The sequence below is a fragment of the Mustela erminea genome, chromosome 16 (genome assembly GCF_009829155.1).
Source record: "Mustela erminea isolate mMusErm1 chromosome 16, mMusErm1.Pri, whole genome shotgun sequence".
Classification (NCBI taxonomy): Eukaryota; Metazoa; Chordata; class Mammalia; order Carnivora; family Mustelidae; genus Mustela; species Mustela erminea.
This window is the reverse complement of record NC_045629.1, coordinates 17,905,978-17,928,169: the sequence shown is the minus strand read 5'-3', so window position 1 is coordinate 17,928,169 and position 22,192 is coordinate 17,905,978. Positions and strand designations below refer to the sequence as shown.

The 22,192-nt window shown below is 41.3% G+C and overlaps 1 long non-coding RNA gene across 1 annotated transcript; it reads right to left on the bottom strand.

The window, feature by feature from the left end:
• Nucleotides 1-445: 445 nt before the first annotated feature.
• Nucleotides 446-17,678, bottom strand: LOC116575315. Its single transcript, XR_004279706.1, has 3 exons — nucleotides 17,468-17,678; nucleotides 8,215-8,222; nucleotides 446-456 (listed from the first exon to the last, which is right to left on the bottom strand). It is a non-coding gene; the product is annotated as an uncharacterized LOC116575315 (long non-coding RNA).
• Nucleotides 17,679-22,192: the final 4,514 nt, after the last annotated feature.

Here is a 22,192-nt window from a genome sequence, read left to right as displayed (position 1 = left end):
TATTCAGAAGAACATAAGAGAAGAACCAAAGCTTGCCCTCAGCTTCAGACTTTTCCCTTCAGTGGCAATTCTTGAATAGGCCAGTAGCTCTAGGACAGGAAAAAGACCCACATGGGGTGACTGCAGGATCCACTGGACTTAGAAACTTTATTCTCCATGATTTTCAGAAACATTGAATGGAAAGTACAGAGAGTTCCCATATACACCCTCAACGCTCTATCCACACGCAGTGTCCCTTATTATTAAAATCTTGTATTAGTGTAGTACGCTTGTTAAGCTTGATGAACCACTGTTGATATGTTACTATTAACTTTAGTCCGTAACTAATACGAGGGTTCACTATTGGTTTCGCACGTTCTGTGGATTTTGACAAAGGCGTAATGTCACATAATGTACCCACCATCGCTGTATCATGCAGAATAGTTTCACGGTCATTAAAAACTCCATGAATGCCACCTATTCATTCACCCTCTTTCCTCCAGACCCCTAACAACCACCAATCTTTGTACTGTCTTCAATATTTTGCCTTTTCTAGAATGTCGTTGAGTTGCAATCATACAATATGCAGCCTTTCAGTCTGGCTTCTTTCACCTAGCAATATGCCCTTAACATCCCTCCATGTCCTTTCCCAGTTTATTAGCTCATTCCTTTTTATTTATGAATAATACTCCATAGTATGGATGTGCCAGAGTTGTTTACCCATTCACCAATTGAAGGACATCTTGGTTGTTTCCAAGTTTTGGAAATTTTTTTAAAAGATTTTATTTCTTTATTTGAGAGGGAGATAGAGCATGAGCAGGCGGGAGGAGACACAGAAGAAGGAGAAGCAGACTCCCCACTGAGCAGAGAGCTGGATGTGGGGCTTGATCTCAGGACCCTGAGATCATGACCTAAGCCGAAGGTAGACTCTTAACCAACTGAGCTACCCAGATGCCCCGTGGCAATTTTGAATGAAGCTGCTGTAAACACTCATGCATAGACTTCCGTGTGGATGTAAGTTTTCAGTTCATCTGGGTAAATACCAAACACTGCAATTGCTAGGCCAATTTAAATATTTCTGGTAGGATGTTGATGTTATAGGTAGAAGGATCCTGTAAGGTATAAGCCTAGTTTTAAGGGCCATCATACTCAGAGAAGCCCAAAGCCTGGCATCCCTATCAGGTGTTTATCATTCTTTTCTAATTCCTCCCAGTCCAGATGTGATGTACCACTCAGGGCTCATTTTTACCATAAACAACCAGTAATATAGTTGGTATTTCTACTTTTTCCAGGTTACCAAGAGAACAGAGCTGAAGAGTTAACTAATGGTTAAATCTCACAGAGGAATGATAGGCTTGTTAGACCCTTTTCTCACAGGTAGCTACTTCCATTTTCTCCATTTTTCAAATGAAGAGACTGAGGCACAAAGGGCCAAATAACTTACTCAACATTACAAAGCCAGTAAAAAGTTGAACCAAGGCATCAGGGAAATACAAATCAAAACCACAGTGAGATACCACCTCACACCAGTCAAAATGGCTAAAATTAACCAGTCAGGAAACAACAGATGTTGGCGAGGATGCGGAGAAAGGGGAACCCTCCTACACTGTTGCTGGTGCAGCCACCCTGGAAAACAGTGTGGAGGTTCCTCAAAAAGTTGAAAATAGAGCTACCTAGGACACAGCAATTGCACTACTGGGTATTTACCCTAAAGATACAAATGTAGTGATCTGAAAGGACACGTGCACCCAAATGTTTATAGCAGCAATGTGCACAATAGCCTAACTATGGAAAGAGTCTAGATGTCCATCAACAGATGAGTGGATAAAGAGAACTTGGTACATATATACAATGGAATACTATGCAGCCATCAAAAGAAATGAAATCTTGCCATTTGCAACAAAGTGGATGGAACTGGAGGGTATTATGTTAAGCGAAATAAGCCAAACAGAGAAAGATAATTATCATGTGATCTCTCTGATATGAGGAATTTGAGAGGCAGGGCGGGGAGTTGTGGGGAAAGGGAGGGAAAAAATGAAACAAGATGGCACTGGGGAGAGACTCTTAATCTCAGGAAACAAACTGAGGGTTGTTGGAGGGGTAAGGGGTGGGCAGAGGAATAGGGTGGTTGGCTTATGGACATTGGGGAGGGTATGTGCTATGATGAGTGCCATGAATTGTGTAAGAATGATGTTTCACAGATCGTACCCCTGAGGCAAATAATACATTATATGTTAAAAAAAAAAAGTCTAGCCAAGGATCAGATCCAGGCATGTGGTTCCAGAATCTATCCTCATTAATGCTACATTATACTGCCTCAAGCATTATTTGCCTTTAAAAAAAAATAAACAACAGTAATGTTTATGTAAATAAGTCATGGGTTATCATTTCTGGAATATTAGATTATAAACCTGTGACCACCAAACTTCTGTAATGCTGATTTTATCTAAGAGCCTCTCTATTTCTGGACTCCAGGGGAAATTTTTTCAAAGCCTCTAATTTCTAACGGGTGGGGAAGTCCCCAGAATTTCTGGGGACTCTCACCAACTTAAGGCCTCCAGCTCTTCTCTGACTCGGGCCCCTGCACCAGAGCTTACCACCTCAATTTTATTGACCACAAAAACCATGATGCAGAACTTGGCCATTTTATTGGTTTTCAGAAGAAATCCAATCACCTCAACGTTTTTGTGATTTTATAAAATTTCCCGACTGTGCATGAGATCACTGAGAAGAGTCACCTTGTTCAGTTCATGGTATTCCAACCAACATGGCATTTGCTTGGATCTATTATCCTCTTTTTCCTCTCTATCCCTTCTCCCTGTGCCCCACCCCCAATGCAAATAAATTTGTCTTTTTGTCTCCCTTCCTCCTCAGAAGACTTCAAAGCATCTGAACCATTACCCCTCAGGGAAGTAGTCACTCTTTACAGGTTTCTCAAGGCTTTATCCATAAGAAAGGCGAGTCTCCCCCAAGGGGAACCTGTGTACATTGTTATATGATATTTTTTCCGTCTTACTATATTGTGGTAGAATTATCTGACCAGCAGCCTGTTCTAATAGGCCTTCAGTGACTATATTTGATAACAGTAGTAGAATGAATGAAACATACCAGGAATGTGTCAGTATAGATCTTTTAGCCGATTACATTCTTTTTTTTTTTTTCTACTTTTAACTTTCCATTCAGTATAGCCAACCAAATAGTAGAGAGAGCAGTAGCAATTTCTTATTTCTCATGTAGCTGGGATTGTACTTTTCTCATAAACCTCCAACTCTACAACCCAGGAACCATTATATCCAGTTGCTCTACACTGTGTCATTAAAAGTCTGTAAGTTTTCACTTAAAAAGTGCTCTATTTACAATGCCTGTCTTTGTTCATGATTAGCCAAAGCCGTGATTGGCAAATTAACAACAAATTGAAACACTTCATCTCTCACTCTTGAACTAGTATTTTCTACTAGTTCAAGTGATGTAATTTAAGTCAGAGCAATCATCTGAAATACTGTATTCACTAGGTTTTAGTTCAGTACAACTCTGCAAATCTTTTGAATGCCTGCTATTTACAAGGCACCATACCAGATGATGGGAGAGATATGAAGAGGAGTATAGCACTGGAAGGAAGCCTAGTGGGACAGATAAGACATGAACCTAGTAACTGCAACATAAGGTAGAACATAATGGCCAAAAGAAAAAGTTACAAATATCCTGCTATGAGATTTAAGAGGAAAGATCTATCACACCAAGTTGGAGAGAGTGGGAGGTGGCATTAGGGTCGGTCCCTGACAACTAAGTAGAAGTCTGAAAGTTCAGAATGATGGGGAGAGTACTCAAGATGAGAGGCCCACAAAAGCAAGAGTGGGGAAGTGAGAAAGTAAGGGGTAGAATCAGAGATCAGCAAAGTGCTTTTTTTGTCAGGAGCACAGGACATTGAGGAGGACTTCAGGCCAAAAAGTTGGAAAGGTAAGACATTTGAAGACGCTGAAAATCTGCCTTAAAATAGTAAAAATAATTGAGGGTAGAAAGCCTCCCAGTCTTGAAGTTACAACCAGTTTCACTTCTGGGATAGACACTGGAATTTACCTTTGGGGCCAAACTGCTAAATTAGGTTTTGTAAACATCCATTCAATGAGCCTTTTAATTGTGTCAGTATAAGGGCAAGAAAGTACTCACTGTTTTTCTTAAAGAAGGCCAAAATGCAATGAAGTAACCCAAATGCAAATGATTTGAGCAGTCTATTTAGTAATGTAAATTGGGTGTATCTTAAACTCAATTATGCTCCTGCAGAGTTATAATTTTTTTCTCAATCTAGAATTAGAATTTCTTATGTCTGAAAATTGCTGGTTGGTCTTGGGAGTTGTGATGATTGATTCTTGCCCAAGCATTTGTTTACAAAAGATCAGGAATGAAAACCTGGCTCTAGTAGGGGTGTGAAGAACCATTCTTCTCTTCACTGCATGCTGGAGGAAAGGCTATAAGGGAATTGTATTTGGCTTGTGGTAATGCTTCCAGGCTGCATTCTTGGTGGCCCACCTGTGGTGTAATATAAAACTAGACAGTCTAACTTTAGTAAATGTGGTCTGGGAAGACTGGACCCGCTGAGCCATGGAGCCTGATTCATATTCAAAAGTAAGGTTCCCAGGTAGGGAATGGAGGTCCTCAGTATCTCTCAACCTGGGAAGTCAATCCTAAATCGGGAAACGAGGCCATTGAGGACAATGGTTTAGTCTCTTCGGGCCTGGGTACTCTGCAGGTTCTGAATTTCCTACCATGGACATCATGGGCCCATTTGTGATAGAGTGAGCTGACCCTTCCATATGGAGGTGGGAAACACTTTATTTAAAGATTCTGAGGTCATGTTTTAGCCTGTGGGCTCTAAGCGTAGCAAACTTTAGTAGCAGTGTGACATCATTCTCTGTGTTGTGTTTGTGTTAGCCTCAAACATTGAATTTAGTTCTGTGGAAATGCTATAGCCTGGGCTCAGGTGTGCTGTAAGGAATTAAGGAACAACCATTCAGGGTTTGGAGTGAGAGGCCATAGGGCTGCAGGGTACTTTCTCAGAGGCCTGAGAGGATCTGAGTGGTGGCTGTCAATAGAGAACACTGGGCCTTCTCTGGAAGTGTGCAGGAGCAGAAGTGGGAGCCATGTGGAGGGAGATAAGTAAGCCAGACAGAACTGGAAGGACCAGCTCCAGATCACACATGAGGCAGTACCCAGGGGAACTGTGAAAAATAACCTGGGGAAATAATGGGAGAAACCGAAATGAAGGACTTTTCATAAACAACTAGCCTATACCCAAGAATGTGAATTTCTTTTTTTTTTTTTTTAAGATTTTAATTTATTTATTTGACAGAGAGAGAGGGAGAAAGCAAAAGCAAGTACAAGCAGGAGGAATGGCAAGCAGAGGAGAAGCAGGCTCCCTGCTCTGCAAGGAGCCCGATGCAGGGCTCAATCCCAGGACCCTGGGATCATGACCTGAGCCAAAGGCAGTGACTTAACTGACTGAGCCACCCAGGTGCCCCAAGAATGTGAATTTCATAAAGGGCACTAAGAAGCTGAGAAACCATTCTAGAAAAAAGGAGACGAGAGATAAGACAACCAAAGAAATGTGTAATCCTGGATTGACTCCTGGATAGAAGAAATAAATGTCATAGAGGACATTTAATTATTGGAAAATTGGCAAAATTTGAAATGGGATGTATTTTGGATAATAATAATATATCACTGTTAGAGTTCCTGAATTTGATTAGTGAATTATGGTTATGTAAGATAGTGTTCTTGTCCCTAGGATGTATTTAGGGATTTAGGAGATATGATCAGGATATAGAAGTGAAAGGTCACTTATACCCACAACTTATTCTCAAGTGATTAAACAAAAAAAAGTATAGTAGTAACGTGTGTGTGTGTGTATGTGTGTGCACATCTGTGTATGCACATCTGTGTATGCATATGTATACAGAAAGAGAGAGCAAAAAAAATCAAATATGGTACTGAAGAGCAATAATTTCATGAGAGAGGACTCAAAACAAAATAATTTATTGTCAAAAGTGTGACTTTATTTAGATATATCTTATCAAATTGTATATCTTAGTAAGGCCTGGACATAGAGGTGACTTCATTTGGTCATCGTATCTTTGTAAGGCTTGAGATATGATATCGTCCTGTGTTTCAAACACTAGGTGCTACATTCGTAAGAACTTCAGTAAACATGCACACCACATAATAATGTATCCGTTTTCCTTTTGGTGATTTAGAGATAGAGCTTTCTAATTGCTTCATTTTGTGTCATGGTGCAGAACAGGTATGCTGATTGGCATGCCTGCTTCACTTGGTACCCTGAAAACATACCAACTGAACTCATTTTTCATCTTTAACATCTAATGATGTCCTCATAATAGTGCTTATTGAATGAATTGAAAAACTGTATAAATAGCACTTAAAGGAGGCAGTGAACGTTATGGAATACACAGCATGGACCAAAAGGACAAACCTTCCTGATGAGATCACCACCACACTTAGTTACTAACAGGTCAGATAAAAAGAAGTAAACAAACCTAGTGTTAGTAGCTTTTCATGAGGCAACCAGCAAGGTCTCCTGTACCACAGTATGAGAAGTATTTGGGGAAACAAGGCTAGACTCGGTGGATTTGCACGTGGTTGATGGCTCTGAAGAGAAGAATATAGGGCCATGGCTCTGACCTTCCAGTTCAAAATTTTATGAAGAAAAACCTTTGATAGTAGTCTAACAAAATATGACTTCTCATTAGAAGAGATAAGTAATATATATTTCATTATGGATTCAGGACCCAAAACGAGCTTTCTCCACAGACCAGAAAAACAGGTCTAGGATCCTTAAATTTTTTTGCTATGTGTAATCTTCAAAATAATCATGATGGTTGTAGACTACATGGTCTGATTCATGGAAAAAACAATAAAGCTTAAGTACTCTAGTACAGACTAAAAGCAAGGGAGATGTTAAACTACTCATCTAACAATATATTAGAAATGTTTTCCTCCTACAGAAAGAGAGATTGTGCTGTAAATCCTATAGTATGTCCCTATGTTATACTAAAAATGCATGTGATATAGTAAGAACTTAATTCAATTTCTGGATGTCCCAGTTTTATCATTTTGGCAAATAGCTGAAACTACCGTTTGGTGACAAAATATAAGCTTTATCTCTGAACTTTTTGATAAGATTTTAAATTATACACAGATTTTTGCATTCAAAATTAAGTGTATTTACCCTGAAACAGTTGATTACTCAAACTTTCCCTTTAGTGTTTAATTAAAATTGACCTGGATGTTTAAATAGCATTGTGCCTTAAACAAAAATGTATTTGGCTTCTATTTTCTTGGAGACGTAAGTTGAGTTGAAAACGTGTTGTCTCAGGTGTGGTGCACAACTGGTCAATTGTTGAACACTGCATCTGAAACTAATGATGTACTGTGTGTGAGCTAATTGAATTTAAATTTTAAAAAAAGAAAATATACGTTGTTTCAATGAAGGATATAGCACGTACTTCAGTGAGCAGATACCTCTATAATCTTTCTACTCTGGAATCTCAATAACTACCTTTATATATACAAGAAGCTAAGTGAGCCTATGCAATAATCTATGCATAAACAATCTAAGGAAACATACTTCTTGGGGTGCCTGGGTGTCTCAGTTTGTTTAGCGTCTGCCTTTGACTCAGATCATGATCCCAGGGTCCTGGGATCAAGTCCCACATGGGGTTCTCTGCTCAGAGGAGAGCTTCTCCCTCTCCCTCTGACTTTGTGTTCTCTCTCTCTCTGTCAAATAAAGAAATAAGGTCTTTAAAAACAAAAAAGGAACCATCCTTTTTGAATACACCAGTCCATCCTTACATTGGGTTTAACTTTGCAAAGGCAGCATTCCAATGCCTCTTGGTTCAAAGCCAGGAGTGATCAGCTTTTATGTGCTCGCATGAAACTGGTACTGGGTAGAATAGTGTCACCCCAAAATTCATGTCTTTCCCAGAATCTCAGAATGTGGCTATATCTGGAAAAAGCATCTTAACAGATGTAATTAGTGAAGATGAGGTCATACTGGAGTAGGGTTGACTCTAAATCCAATCCAACTGTTGTCCTTATAAGAAAAGAGCAGAGGGGGCACCTGGTAGTGGCTCAGTCTGTGAGACTTCCAACTCTTGGTTTTTGCTCTGGTGTTAATTTCTGGATCATGAGCTCCAGCCCCGCATCAGGCTCTGCGCTTAGCACGGAGTCTGCTTGACATTCTCTCTGCCTCTCCTTTTGCTCCCCATCCAGTCATGCTCTCCCTCTCTAAAATAAATACACAAAACTTTAAAAGAAAAAAATAAAAGAAGAGACACAGACATGCACACAGAGGGAAGATGATGTGAAGACAGAGACATGCAATGAGAAAACCATGTGATGAGGAAGGCAGAAGTTAGAGCGATGCATCTACAAGCCAAGGAATGCCAAGAATTGCCAGCAAAGTCAGAAGCTAGATGTGGAAGTGATTCTCCCCTAAAGTCCTAGAGACTGGCCCTGCCAACATCTTAATCTTAGACTTTGAGCCTCCAGAACTGTGGGATAATAAATTTCTATTATCCTAAACTATCCACTTTGTGATCCTCTGTTATGGCAGCCCTAGGAAACCAATACAAAACCTGAGGTGCCCATGGAGAATGAATTTACCTCAGGGACTTGTGAAAGATGCAAAGTCAAGGTGCCTCAAGGGTTTTTCATAAAGTTCTGATGAGGCTTCACAGAACACCGGATCGAGTCTCCCAAGTTGCCTCTCTTTGGCAGGTATTATCCCCACTTTAATCTCTTTTCCCCTTGCGGCCAGGGTGATCTGTCCAAAGCCTAAGTGTCATCCCTCATTCCTCTGCAAAAAGCACATCAACTGTTTGTCCCAGTGCCCACAGGATACATCCCTAGTTTCTCAGTGTGGTGTTTTCCTGACTGTCCATATATCTTGTGTCACCTGGTGCCAACTGTCCAACCATCTATGTTTCCAAATATTCCTGCTCTTTCTCCCATCTGCCCTTTTGCTTTTATCCCCTCTGCCTGTAGCACTCTCCTTCCCAGCTACATCCCAATACCCTTTCTCCTGGCTAATGCTCCTCGTTCCTGGCTTGGACATCTCTTCCTAGGAGGCCTTCCGCCCCACCCCCAAGTGACCTCTGTGGATTCTATGCTTTGCCCGACATTGCTCATCCCCGTGTTGCACTTGCTTGTTTATTTGCGTAGCAAGCAGGAATTTTACTCTTCACTACTCAGGTGGAAAAAATGTCACATTCCATTATTTCTAAAATTAAAACCAAATGTGCTTCTTATTCTCATTCCCTTGAATCATAGGAATTCAGTCTGTGAGCTTCCTCCTTCCCCCACACTCCCACGAGATCATCCAAGAATTCTGAAATTCATGCAATATCAGAAAACTGGTTCTGTAGCTACATGATTTGGCGGTGGCATGCTGACCTGTTGGGTACTGATTGGTAAACTCAGGGACCAGCCCCCCTACAGCCACGCCCTCCACCAGCTGCAAGACACATAGCCTGCAGAGCCACTATGAGCCTCAGCATGGATTACCAGTCTGAATTGACTCCCACTTTATATGCCCATTCCATTATATACAGCAACCCCTCAAATTCCCTACTTTTATTTACATCTCGGGAAACCGCTGCTCTTTGCTCCCCACCTTGCACACATATACAGACAGGCATTACTATCTTTCCCACCTAAGTCTTTATTCCTTGCCCTGAGTCAAACCAGGTGCTTAGACTTTATAAGTACAACATAAGGCTCTCCATCTGGGTAAAAGTGGAAAAAGATCTTGATTCTCATTATTCCACATTCCCTAAAGCTGCAAAACAAGAGCAATACAAAAAATAAGATGCCAGTTAATTTTCTAAAAACAATCTATTGTATAGTTTTTCTTCCTCACTAAGAGTAGAAGTTTCTTGAGATGGAAAATGCCATGTTCACCACAAAGTACTCATTCAATAGTAGGTGTTTGAGCCATTATACTGTACAGGTAGATAGCAAACTATCTTTAGAACATGGGCAAACTTGATAGTAATTAAATAGCATAGATGAGGGGTAAACAGCACAGAGTTAGACCAATTTGGATTTGAACACATGCCCTGCTATTTACAAGCTTGTGATTTTGATGTATCCAGAGTGTTTGACAACCAGAATACATCATTATTTTTAACATTTTCTCCTCTATGCAACAGTTATTTTCAGTAATATTCATGTAATAATGGACAGGTGATTGTTATTTTCTCAATTAATTCTTACGTTTTAAAACAACAATTTTACAAAGTCAATTTCAAAGCTAAAGGTATTCAAATTCATCCAAATATTTAATGAATGAACTAAAATTTGTACTTACTAAACAAAAGGATGATACTGCACAGTTGGCATCTGTTTTATTAATTAAAATCTTAAAGAAAAACAAAAACTCCAAATTATTCACAATGACAGCATCAGTAACTCAAGTTCTGTTCTTTGTCTTTATAATCCTGTACTACCATTGCTCATTTTAAATTTAGTATTTAAACACAGGTGTATGTAATAGAACAGGGGTTTGAGATATGAACTGCAGTCAAAGCAAAGGTCAAGCAATTTCAAACCATCAAAAACTTATTCTCTAAACAATTAACTTCCAGGTAGAATCCAATGTTTATTAAAGGAAAAGTAATTTGTAAAATGCTTAATTTTGAGGCATATTCTTTGTTATTAAAATCCAGTAATACCCACAATAGCTACTTAAAACTTGGACCCCAAAAATGTTTTTTTTTTCAGAAAGGAGTATTTTATTACTGCCATTGTTCAGCATTGTTGGAACATAATGATTCATTTAAAAAAAATTTTTTTTTAGAGATTTTATTTATTTATTTGACAGACAGAGATTACAAGTAGGCAGAGAGGTGGGGGGAAGCTGGCTTTCACCGAGCAGAGAGCTTGATGTGGGGCTCGATCCCAGGACCCTGGGATCATGACCTGAGCGGAAGGCAGAGGCTTTAACCCACTGAGCCATCCAGGTGCCTGGGAACATAATGATTTAAACACACACACACAAGCACACAGTACACACACACTCATGAAACATGTTCATAGAAGCGTATTCTTAATTGCCAAAAAGTTGAGGCAACCCCAGTGTCCACTGATAAACAAAATGGTGTATCCATAAAATGAGATATAATTCAGCCTTTTTAAAAAGGAGGAAAATTCTAACATGTGCTACAACATGGGTAAACCTTAAAGTATGTTAATTGAAATAAGCCAGTCACAAAAGGACAAACCCACTTCTCTGAGGGAGTTAGAGTAGTCAAATCCATTGAGACAGAAAGTAGCATGGTCTTTGCCAGGGACTGGGGGTAGGTGAGAGTGAGGGGTTATTGTTTAATGGGTTCAAATTTTCAATTTTGCAAGATGAAAAGAGTTCTGGGGATGGATGGTGGTGATGGTTACACAACAATGTGAATATACTTCATGCCACTGAGCTGTACATTTAGAAATGGCTAAGATAGTAAATTTATGTCATTTATATTTTTGCCACAAATTTTTTAAATGCTTTAAAAAAGCAAACATGGTATGACTTTTAGCTAGTTTTTTTTGCTGTTTTTTAAGATTTTATTTTATTTTCATTAATTAATTAATTAATTTGACAGAGAGAGACACAGCGAGAGAGGGAACACAAGCAGGGGAAGTGGGAGAGGGAGAAGCAAGCTTCCTGCCAAGCAGAGAGCCCGATGCGGGACCCGATCCCAGGACCCTGAGATCATGACCTGAGCCAAAGGCAGATGCTTAATGACTGAGCCACCCAGGTGCCACTAGATTTTATTTATTTTATTTAGAGAGAGAGAGAGCACCCAAGCAGGAGGAGGGACAAAGGGTGACGGAGAGAGAGGATCTTAAGCAGACTCCGCACTGAGTGGGGAGCCCAACACAGGGCTCACTCTCACCACCCTGAGATCATGATCTGAGCTAAAATCAAAGAGTCAGATGCCCAACCGACAAAGCCACCCAGGTTCCTCTTAGCTAGTTTTATTATATTTAAATTATCTGCAGACAGTGCACCTCTTACTACCAGAACTCAAGGCAGACCCTGTCCACCCCCATCCCTTGTTCTCCTGGACTTGGGGAAAGTTACTTAACTTCTTGGAGTCTGTTACCTTATTCTTAACATGGAGATGGAGTCATTGAAAGAATTAAATAATTATGCATGACATATAGTAAATGCTTAGCAATGTTATTGTTGTACTAATATTTAAATGATGTTTAGGGTCCATGACATCAGTTAAGCCAGGGAAAGGATAGAAATGCTGTTGGCAGAACTAGAAACTGGCAGCACAATACATCGGTTCTTTTTTTAAGAGAGAAATCTGATAGTTTGTAACAAAGTCTAGTGTGCAATTTTTTTTTTTAAAGATTTTATTTATTTATTTGACAGAGAGAAATCACAAGTAGATGGAGAGGCAGGCAGAGAGAGAGAGAGGGAAGCAGGCTCCCTGCTGAGCAGAGAGCCCGATGCGGGCCTCGATCCCAGGACCCTGAGATCATGACCTGAGCCGAAGGCAGCGGCTTAACCCACTGAGCCACCCAGGCGCCCTAGTGTGCAATTTTGACTTACTCTTTCACTCCAGTGAATAAGTGCTCCTCTGAGGGTCCAGGGCCCCCCCACTGCTCCTAGCGACCACCCAATCCCAAGCAAGCATCCTGCCCATCCCTGTCATGAATACGAGTCAGCCTAGGAAATTCAATGTGCTCGCCTCAGCTGGACAGCCCCTGAATGGTAAACTGAAGCACCAGCCCAGTAACATTATCCACACCTTCCTGATCTCCTTCCGGCTCTCCGAGCGAAGGCTGAGAAACTGGAAGTTAACACAGAGTAATAATAATGTTTAGCTACCATTAGGGCTTCCTCTCTTGAAAGTTAAGTTATAATGATAATTTTTAGAAGATTTTTCTGGGTGGAATTCATTAATTCTCAGAGGCAGCTTCTGCTTCTGCAGCATGAAGGAAGTTGTACTTGTTCCTTCAGAAACAGGATATCACTGACCACATCTGACATGACAACATGCAGAGGAAACTCAGTACCTTTGGTAAATGTGCGAGACCAGCTGCTGCTACAAGAGTTAAAAAAAAAAAAAAAAGTAGGATAGAATAAAAAAGCCACTCTAATGTACAGAGCACACACCACACAAATAATTACCGCAGTGTTTTTAATTTTAAAGCTAAGGTCTAGAAACTTAATATTATTTGGATTTTGTTGTTTTTATAAATTACAAAAAAAACACTTGTTCCCCATCCCCACATAATAGGCAGCTTTTCAAACATAAGATTTATTACAAATGACAACTACTGATGGGAATTTTGATATCCAAAAGCAGTAATGTCCCCAGAATTTAGTAGGAAAATTACTTTTTTTCCTGAAGAGTATATTTAAAAACCCTTAATTTTCCTAAGGGAGTAAAGACAAATGATATGAAGAAATTATCTTCAGAGTCTTATTTGACGCACTAGAAACAAGGTTTCACATTTTAAAAGTTTCCATTGGCATGAAAAGATGAGTTTTCAGACCACCACCACCATCACCAGGCATCTCTTTTCCTGGATGTTGGTGTAGGAGTAGAAAGGGGTTTTGTTTTTTGTTTAATTTAATTTGTTTTCAGTGTTCCAAAATTCATTGTTTATGCATCACACCCAGTGTTCCCTGAAATCCCTGCCCTCCTTAACACCCACCACCAGGCTCACCCAACCCCCAACCCCCTCCCCTCCAAAACCCTCAGTTTGTGAGATTGTGGACTCTGAGAAGGGGATGTTTTAAAGTGTAACTTGAGTTTGGAGAATAGACAGAAATTACACTAATCTTAGGCACAGGTTTCTTACTAATAAGAGGAGGCAAAGGAAGGAAGAAAAGAAAAGAGATAGAAGACAAAAATTAATTAATCAATTCATTAACTACAGGAATACTTCATTTTATTGCATTTCACTTTATTACACTTGACTGGTACATTTTTTTCCAAATTGAAGGTCTATGGCAATCTATCAGCGCCATTTTTTCCAACAGCATTTGCTTACTTTGTGTCTCTGGGTCACATTTTGGTGATTCTCGTAATATTTCAAACTCTTTTATTACTGTATTTGTAATAGTGATCTGTCACCAGTGATCTTTGATATTACTACTGTAACTACTTTGGGGCACCACTCGTGCCTATATATGATGGTGAGATTTTGTGATAAAGAGATGAAGTTATGTGTGTTCCCTGGTCTCTTTCCCTCACCTGAGGCCTCCCTATTCCCTGAGACACAAAAATATTGAAATTAGGCCAGTTAGTAATCCTGCGATGACCTCTTATGTGTCAAGTGAAAGAAAAGGTCCATCAATGCAGCAAACTTCATTACTGTTATTTGAAGAAATTGCCACAGCTGCTCCAACCTTCAGTAACCACCACACTGATCAGTCACCAGCCGTTGAGGCAAGACTCTCCACCACAAGAGTACATCTGGCTGAAAACTCGGATGATGGTTAGCCCTTTTTAACAATAAAGTATTTTTTAATTCAGATATCTACATTGTTTTTTAGACATAACGTGGTTGCAAACTGAATAGACCACAGTAAAGTATAAACACAACTTGTCTATGCACTGGGGAACCAAAAAATTCATTTAACTCATTTTATTGTGATCTTTGCCTTATTGTGGTTTCTGGGAACCCAAACTGCAGTATCTTCCAAATGTGCCTACAGCTAAAATAGCTTTTAAATCCTTGTTATTCAAACCGTGGCCCAAGATCTGCAGTGTTCGAATCCCCTGGGGACTTGATAAAAATGGAGACTTTCAGCTCCACCCACTCCCAGACCTATGGAATCAGCATCTGCATTTTCATAAAATCCTGCAGGTGGTTTGTAGTGTATTAAAATACAAGCAGCTCTGTTCAGAACCATGCAAAAGCCAGAAGGTGGCAGGGTCTTGGCCACACTTTCTGCCACACTTGGATCTAGTGCCCCAGCTAGAGAAAACAGATAGCCCTGATTAAATAAATGCCAGACTCAGGAGTCAGAGAGGTTAGCAGAGCTGAGAGAGGGCACAGGCACAGGGCCCAGGAGAAGCAATATTCTGGCTGCATGGAAGCAATATTCTGACTGCACACAAGAAGGCATGGGCCATGGGACTGAGGCCTAAACCCAGGGATGTGGCTACAAACCAATCCCAAATCCCTTCAGCTCTGAGGACTCCATGGTTAGAAATCACATCTAGAAGCCAAAGGATTGAGTAAAACATTTCCTGTGTGTCTGCCTGGCTATCAGGGAAGCCATTTTGTTGTGAATTCTGTCCCTCACACAAAAGGGCTTTGGAAATGAGGTCATTCTTGAAAGCATCGGGTAAAATTATTAAAATAAAGCCAGCTGACAAAGGAAGTAACAGAGACTTTTTAGCGTGGAGTCCGTCAGAGGGTTCTTGACTACTTGTGAAGCACATTGTCACAGAGGACTAGACACCTCGTTATCTAAGACAGGGCCACTGATGTCTACTCCAACAGACACGTTTACCAATAAGCCTCAAACTCATGAAATTCCATTGGTGAATGCCATCTCCAGCAGCCCTGTATAAGGGGATGTCCATAAGAACAAACAAGTAAGCCCTCCATTCCTCCGACAGAACAGAACATTACTCTACTGATGACCAATTTAGACCCACAGAAACAGAAATACTTTATAGAGGACAGTTAATCAAATGATACTTCAGCAGATGAATTCCCAATCCAACAGTTTTGATATAAGTAAGATAAATAAACTGAAGTTTTATTAGACAAGGAAGGATGCTGATACAATTTAAAATCATTTATTTTACAAAAAATATAAAACTCCCTTTTCTGGAGGGCCTTGGAGCCTCTCACCATGAGAACACAGGCCCAAATCCATGTGGTTAGCAATCCCATGAGCAGTACGAGGTTGGCTCCATTGTCAGAGGAACAAAACCTGCTTAATGGGACACCCTTTGTTTGCCTTAATCCAAGGCTAGATTTCTCTTCATAGTTAGAAAAATATCATTTGAAGTAGAATGCTATGCAAGGGATAGAATGGCAAGCATCTCAGAGAAAGAACTCTCCCAATAACCAGAGTGCACTGCGAGTTCTTGGAACCCGCTGCTCCCTTCATATTTGGCATTAACCGGCTTATTGTCCTTGTCTAGACAAGTGCTATGGGCTGTGTAAACAGTGAATTGCTACATAAAGCCTCTATTCATCCAGAATGAAAATGTGTCAATGTGCAGCCTTTTAAGGTCCAAGAGGGGCCTCTGTGCAGAGAAAGAACTACTTATAGTGACTTTGGTTTTAAACTAATATTTACTGATTAACATTACAAACTTTAAAACCTGATTTCCTTACATTTTAAAAAAACTTTTATTTTTAATTTTTTTCAGTGTTCCAAAATTCATTGTTTATGCACCACACCCAGTGCTCCATGTAATACGTACCCTCCATAATACCCAACACCAGGCCCACCCAACCCCCCAACCCCTCCCCTCCAAAACCCCCAGTCTGTTTCTCAGAGTCCACAGACTCTCATGGTTTATCTCCTCCTCCTATTTCCCCCTATTCACTTCTCCTCTCCATCTCCCAGTGTCTTCTGTGTTATTCCTTATGCTCCACAAGTAAATAAAACCATATGATAATTGACTCTCTCTGCTTGACTTCTTTCACTCAGCATAATCTCCTCCAGTCCCATCCATGTTGATACAAAAGTTGGGTATTCATCCTTTCTGATGGAGGCATAATACTCCATTGTACATATGCAACACATCTTTATCCATTCGTCTGTTGAAGCGCATCTTGGTTCTTTCCACAGTTTGGTGACCGTGGCATTGCTGCTATGAACATTGGGGTACAAATGGCCCTTCTTTTCACTACATCTATATCTTTGGGGTAAATACTCAGTAGTGCAATGGCAGGGTCATAGGGTAGCTATATTTTTAATTTCTTAAGGAATCTCCACACTGTTTTCCAAAGTGGCTGATTTTCTTACATTTTAAGTGCAATTTACAAGTCATGTTATTCTATTTATAATTCTTTTTTTTTTTTTTTAAAGATTTTATTTATTTATTTGACAGAGAGAAATCACAAGCAGGCAGAGAGAGAGGAGGAAGCAGGCTCCCTGCTGAGCAGAGAGCCCGATGCGGGCCTCGATCCCAGGACCCTGAGATCATGACCTGAGCCGAAGGCAGCGGCTTAACCCACTGAGCCACCCAGGCGCCCAGTTCTATTTATAATTCTAATAAAATATGAATCACTGTTATTATTTTATTAACATTTGATTAACTCAAGCTAAAGAGGCTAAATTTTTTTATGATGTCTTTCCCATTTACAAATGTAGTTAATCCCCCAAGTTATTTAGTCACTTCCTTAACTACATTCCTTAACTACACCTGCAAGTTTCATGTATTTGCTATTCTCTTTTAGGACTTCAAACGTTTGGCAGGGTAAACTCAACAATCCCTGTCAGGAGCCAGTACAGGAGGCCTACTATAAGAGCTGTAAGGGACTGAATATGATTGGCTGTTCATTTAGGTCCACTCACGCGGGAGGTGCATGAGCACAGTGCGGTGATTGGCTAGGCGGGCTAAGCTGCCGGTGTATATATGCTTGAATGTACTTGTGGGGCGGGGGGGGCCGCCGGGAGCCAGGCCGAGCCGCGCCGCGCCAGCCGGAGGGTGCCGCAGCCCGGACCATGGCGGCGGTGGCAGCCACGGTGGTGGTGGCGGCGGGCGCCGAGGGGCAGCGCACGGCCCTGGAGGCGGCGGGCGAGCGGGGCGGCGGGAGCTGCGTGCTGTGCTGCGCCAGAGGGGGAAGAAGATAAAAAGAAGCCATTAAAGAAGCTTGCCTCCACACGTGTCTCCGTGTCGTTCTTGCTGGTGAGAGCGACAAGTGGTGCCGAAACCCGGGAACTCGTGCAGAAGAGACGCGCGGAGTTAGGCAACGATCAGGTAAGGAGTGCACCTATTTCTGTCTAGTGAGCGACAGGGAAAGTTCCTAGGATAAGGATGAGAGTAAAGCTTTCCCGGATGGGAAACGAGATGGCTGCATATAAAATGTTGGGGCCGCTAACTGACATTCTTAAAGCAAATGGGACCCCTTTGAAAAATAAGAAGGCTCGCTTATTTCTAAAAGAAGTGGGTCAAACTGCTCCGTGGTTCTTAGAGGAGGGATTGCTTAATATTCCCCAATGGGAATATCTAGGGGAGGACCTCAGGCGCGACCCGCGCACTACACCGGGAACTCTCGCTGTTTGGTCCTTAGTGAAGGTCTGCTTACAATCGTCCTGCGAACCCATGCGCAAGGCGGTTCTACAGGGAGGAGAGATCTTAGAACAAGTGAAAGAGGAATCTTGTAAAGGATCCTCGAGAGATTCCAGTTCTGAAAGTGAAAGCTTAGAAGAAAGCTCGGATGAGGAAAACGCCCGTCCGGGTGATAAGAGAAAAGTGACGGGAGGGGGTCCCTCCGATGATCAGAGAGTGGAAGAAATGAAAAGAGAGCTTGCAAAAAAGGAGGAAGAGCTAAAGAAGGCTATGGCGCAGCTCAAAATGCAGGGGGAAGTTATGGCGCAGCTGAAATTAAAAGCGGAAGAAGGAGCTATGGTACAGTTACAAACAAAGACGGAAGTGGTAGATAACTTAGATCCTATGCCCACGCGCCCAGCCCCAACAGCGCCACCTTACGAAGGGCCTCCTCCTTATAAGTCATGCTGCTCAAAAACCTGTTATTGTGCGACATGTACCGCACAAAATTAAAGAAAAAAAAAAAAAGAGATTTTCATTTAGTCCAAAACTTGCAACCTTTTCTAATTCTACCTTTCCCGGTTTAAATTATACATACCAAAACCCTGCCCAAGGAGCTTCTGTCCACCTCTTAGATAAGTGGCTACTCTGTAACACTGCACAAGCATGTACCGGTCTGGAAAGCCTGCACTTCCTTAATGGGTCTATATGGCACAACTGTACATACAAGGCACACCCTAGCGCCACGTTTGAGACGAACGTTACCTGCAACTGCACCACAGCCAAAACAATATCCTATCCGCCCACACCTGTTTGCCTCAAGCCCCCTTTTTTCTTTATAGTATTCAATGCCTCCGCCACTAACTATGCTTTTAGTCTTTCTTGTGAGTCACAGAAATGTCTACTTTCTGAATGCTGGAACACCACAGTTGGAGATTCTGCAATCATCACCAAGATCCCGACGTATATCCCGATGCCAGTACAGGTGAACCCCGACAACCTGCCAGTGCTGCTTCGACATAAACGAGACTTTGGAATAACAGCAGCTATTATTGCAGCTATCGCAGCATCCGCCGCTGCTGCTACTGCTGCTGCAGTAGCGTTGACAACGTCAGTACAGACAGCAGCTGCGCTCAACAACGTCACAGGAATGGTCGCTGAAGCATTGGCTACGCAAGAACAAATTAACGGACATTTGCATGCTGGGATCCTTATTGTAAATCAGAGTTGATCTAGTACAGGAACAAATAGATGTCTTAGAATCTATAATCTCAACAGGATGTATACATAATATGGCGGGACTTTGTGTTACTCCCGTAGCTTACAATAACTTGTCAGTAGCAGCCAATCTGTCTCGACAATTGGGAAGAATGCTTAATGGTACCTGGAACCATCAGAGCTCAAATTATATCCATAAATTCTACCAAAGTAACTATTGCACCTGTTAGTGAGGGGACAAAAATGTTACAGCAATCTGTTTCGTTCCTCAAACAGTGGGCCGGACTTGGTGCCATGGCTGTTCTCTTAATCACAGCTAACGTACTAATGGTACATTGGATGTGTGGCCGTGTCCGTCGCAATCAACGACAACAACACCTCATGGTTCAAGCCATGATGGCTCTTGAAGCTGGTACCTCCCCCCAGATATGGCTAAGTATGCTAGATCGGTAGTCAAAGACGGGTAAGACTGATCCCACACCATAGCAACCTAAGACAGGAGCTCTTCGACCAGGGAGAGTACCCGATGACGGGTAAGTATGTGTGCTGAGGATTGACAACCTAAGACAGGCACGATCTCAGCCATTATAAATAAATAAAAAAGGGGGAGATGTCGGGAGCCAGTACAGGAGGCCTACTATAAGAGCTGTAAGGGACTGAATATGATTGGCTGTTCATTTAGGTCCACTCACGCGGGAGGTGCATGAGCACAGTGCGGTGATTGGCTAGGCAGGCTAAGCTGCCGGTGTATATATGCTTGAATGTACTTGTGGGGGGGGGGGGCCCGCCGGGAGCCAGGCCACGCCGCGCCACGCCAGGCGGAGGGGGCCGCAGCCCGGACCTGGCGGCGGTGGCAGCCACGGTGGTGGTGGTGGCGGCGGGCGCCGAGGGGTGGCGCGCGGCCCTGGAGGCGGCGGCGACACCCGAGTGGGGCGGCGGGAGCTGCGTGCTGTGCTGCGCCAGAGGGGGAAGAAGATAAAAAGAAGCCATTAAAGAAGCTTGCCTCCACGCGTGTCTCCGTGTCGTTCTTGCTGGCGAGAGCGACAAATTCCTATAAGCAAAACAATTCTGTAAGCCAATAAATTGAACATGCACACATAAATAGTGAAGCTCAAAGTTATCTTAAAAATTTAAGAAGTCTTCATAAAATTAGTCCAATTCATCCCTATCACTTTAATATTATAAGTCTGAAATCAATACTGTGGATAAAGTTGAAAGCACATGGGGTATCTGTTTTAAGTATTAAACTTTAAATAGCAAAAATAGGAGATTACCCACTGGTTATTTATTCCTAGACTTTACACAACAGTATTACTTGTGGGTTGGTTAATTTTATTACATCCAAATTTAATTGTAAAACTCTATATGGCTGAAAGGACACTTAGTTAGACAAAAGTGGAGTTGTAACATCCCAAATAAGTTGAGGTAATTGCACTGATCCTGGACCCTAAGAGGTTTGCTGATGAACCAGAGATCCCAGACGAGGACACAGTCCTGAGTTACATACTTGCAAAGAGAAATGTGACAAGAGAGAATTCTATACTTTTTCCCTGGGTTTGGGTTATCTTTTTTTTTCCCCAGCTTAATTTTTTTTCATGGTTATGGCTTGGTTTTGGTAGATGGAATTCTACAGACCTCCCTTCATCCTCCCTTGTTAACCATGGTTGAACTAAACTAATCCCTTCATTGCATGATTGAGTCTGCATTCTTTTTAGATCTTTCTCAGACAACAGTTCCCCAGCCCTCCTGATGTCATCTCTTGGATCATAAATTCTTCTCAATCCTCTGCTGGCTCTATGACTACAAATCTTAAAGTCATACCAATGGCAAAATGTTATAATAATCATTTGTATACTCCAAATAGCATCCCTGAATACCTGCAGACAGATGATTAAAGAGGTTAAGAGAATTTACCAGCACCCTTTACTAGCTATATGATGTAGGGCTGTATAATATAATGAATTAATGGCCCAAAAGCCATTATCTTCCCCCCTTGTCTTTTTCAACCATAGAAGCTCAGAGCTAATATATTTATTTCAAACTCCTGTAAGGTGAGAGTGATCATGGACCCAATTCTAGCCAATGAGAAGGAAATGGAATTTACAAAGAAGATACTCTGGAAAAAGATTTTTTAAAGGGATAAATTTGGCTTATATCCCCTTCAGCCTAACTTCTACTCTTCTATCCTCCAAGAAACAATGTCTAGAGGTCTAGAAAGATTTTGCAATTCTAAGGCCATATGATGCACCCTAAGGATGGAAGAAAACAAAAATGCAAAGAGTACCAGTCCTCTTGATTTCTGTTAACATGCAAAAAAAAAAAAAAAAAAAGTACCAAATGTTTCAACCCATAATAACCAGGTTTTCTGTTTCTGCTACTGGTGTCTATTCCCATTCCTAATTGAAACAGGCAAGTTACTTATTCTATCTATGCCCTAGTTTTTTCACATATGAAATAAAGATAATATCAGTATCTATCTCAAAAGAATATAAGGATTATATCAAATAATAAGGGGAAAGGGTCTGACACACTGTAAGTACACAGAGTTGCCTATCATTCTTGTCATTATTGTCATCACCATCATCATCACAGGCAGGAGACTGAAAAGACAAATGTGGAAAGTGTGCAAAATACAATTTTATTTCCTAACTGCCCAAAGTAGACCAATTTGAGTGTCTGTCAACTTATTTATACAAATATACCAGTGCCCATAATTATAAAAT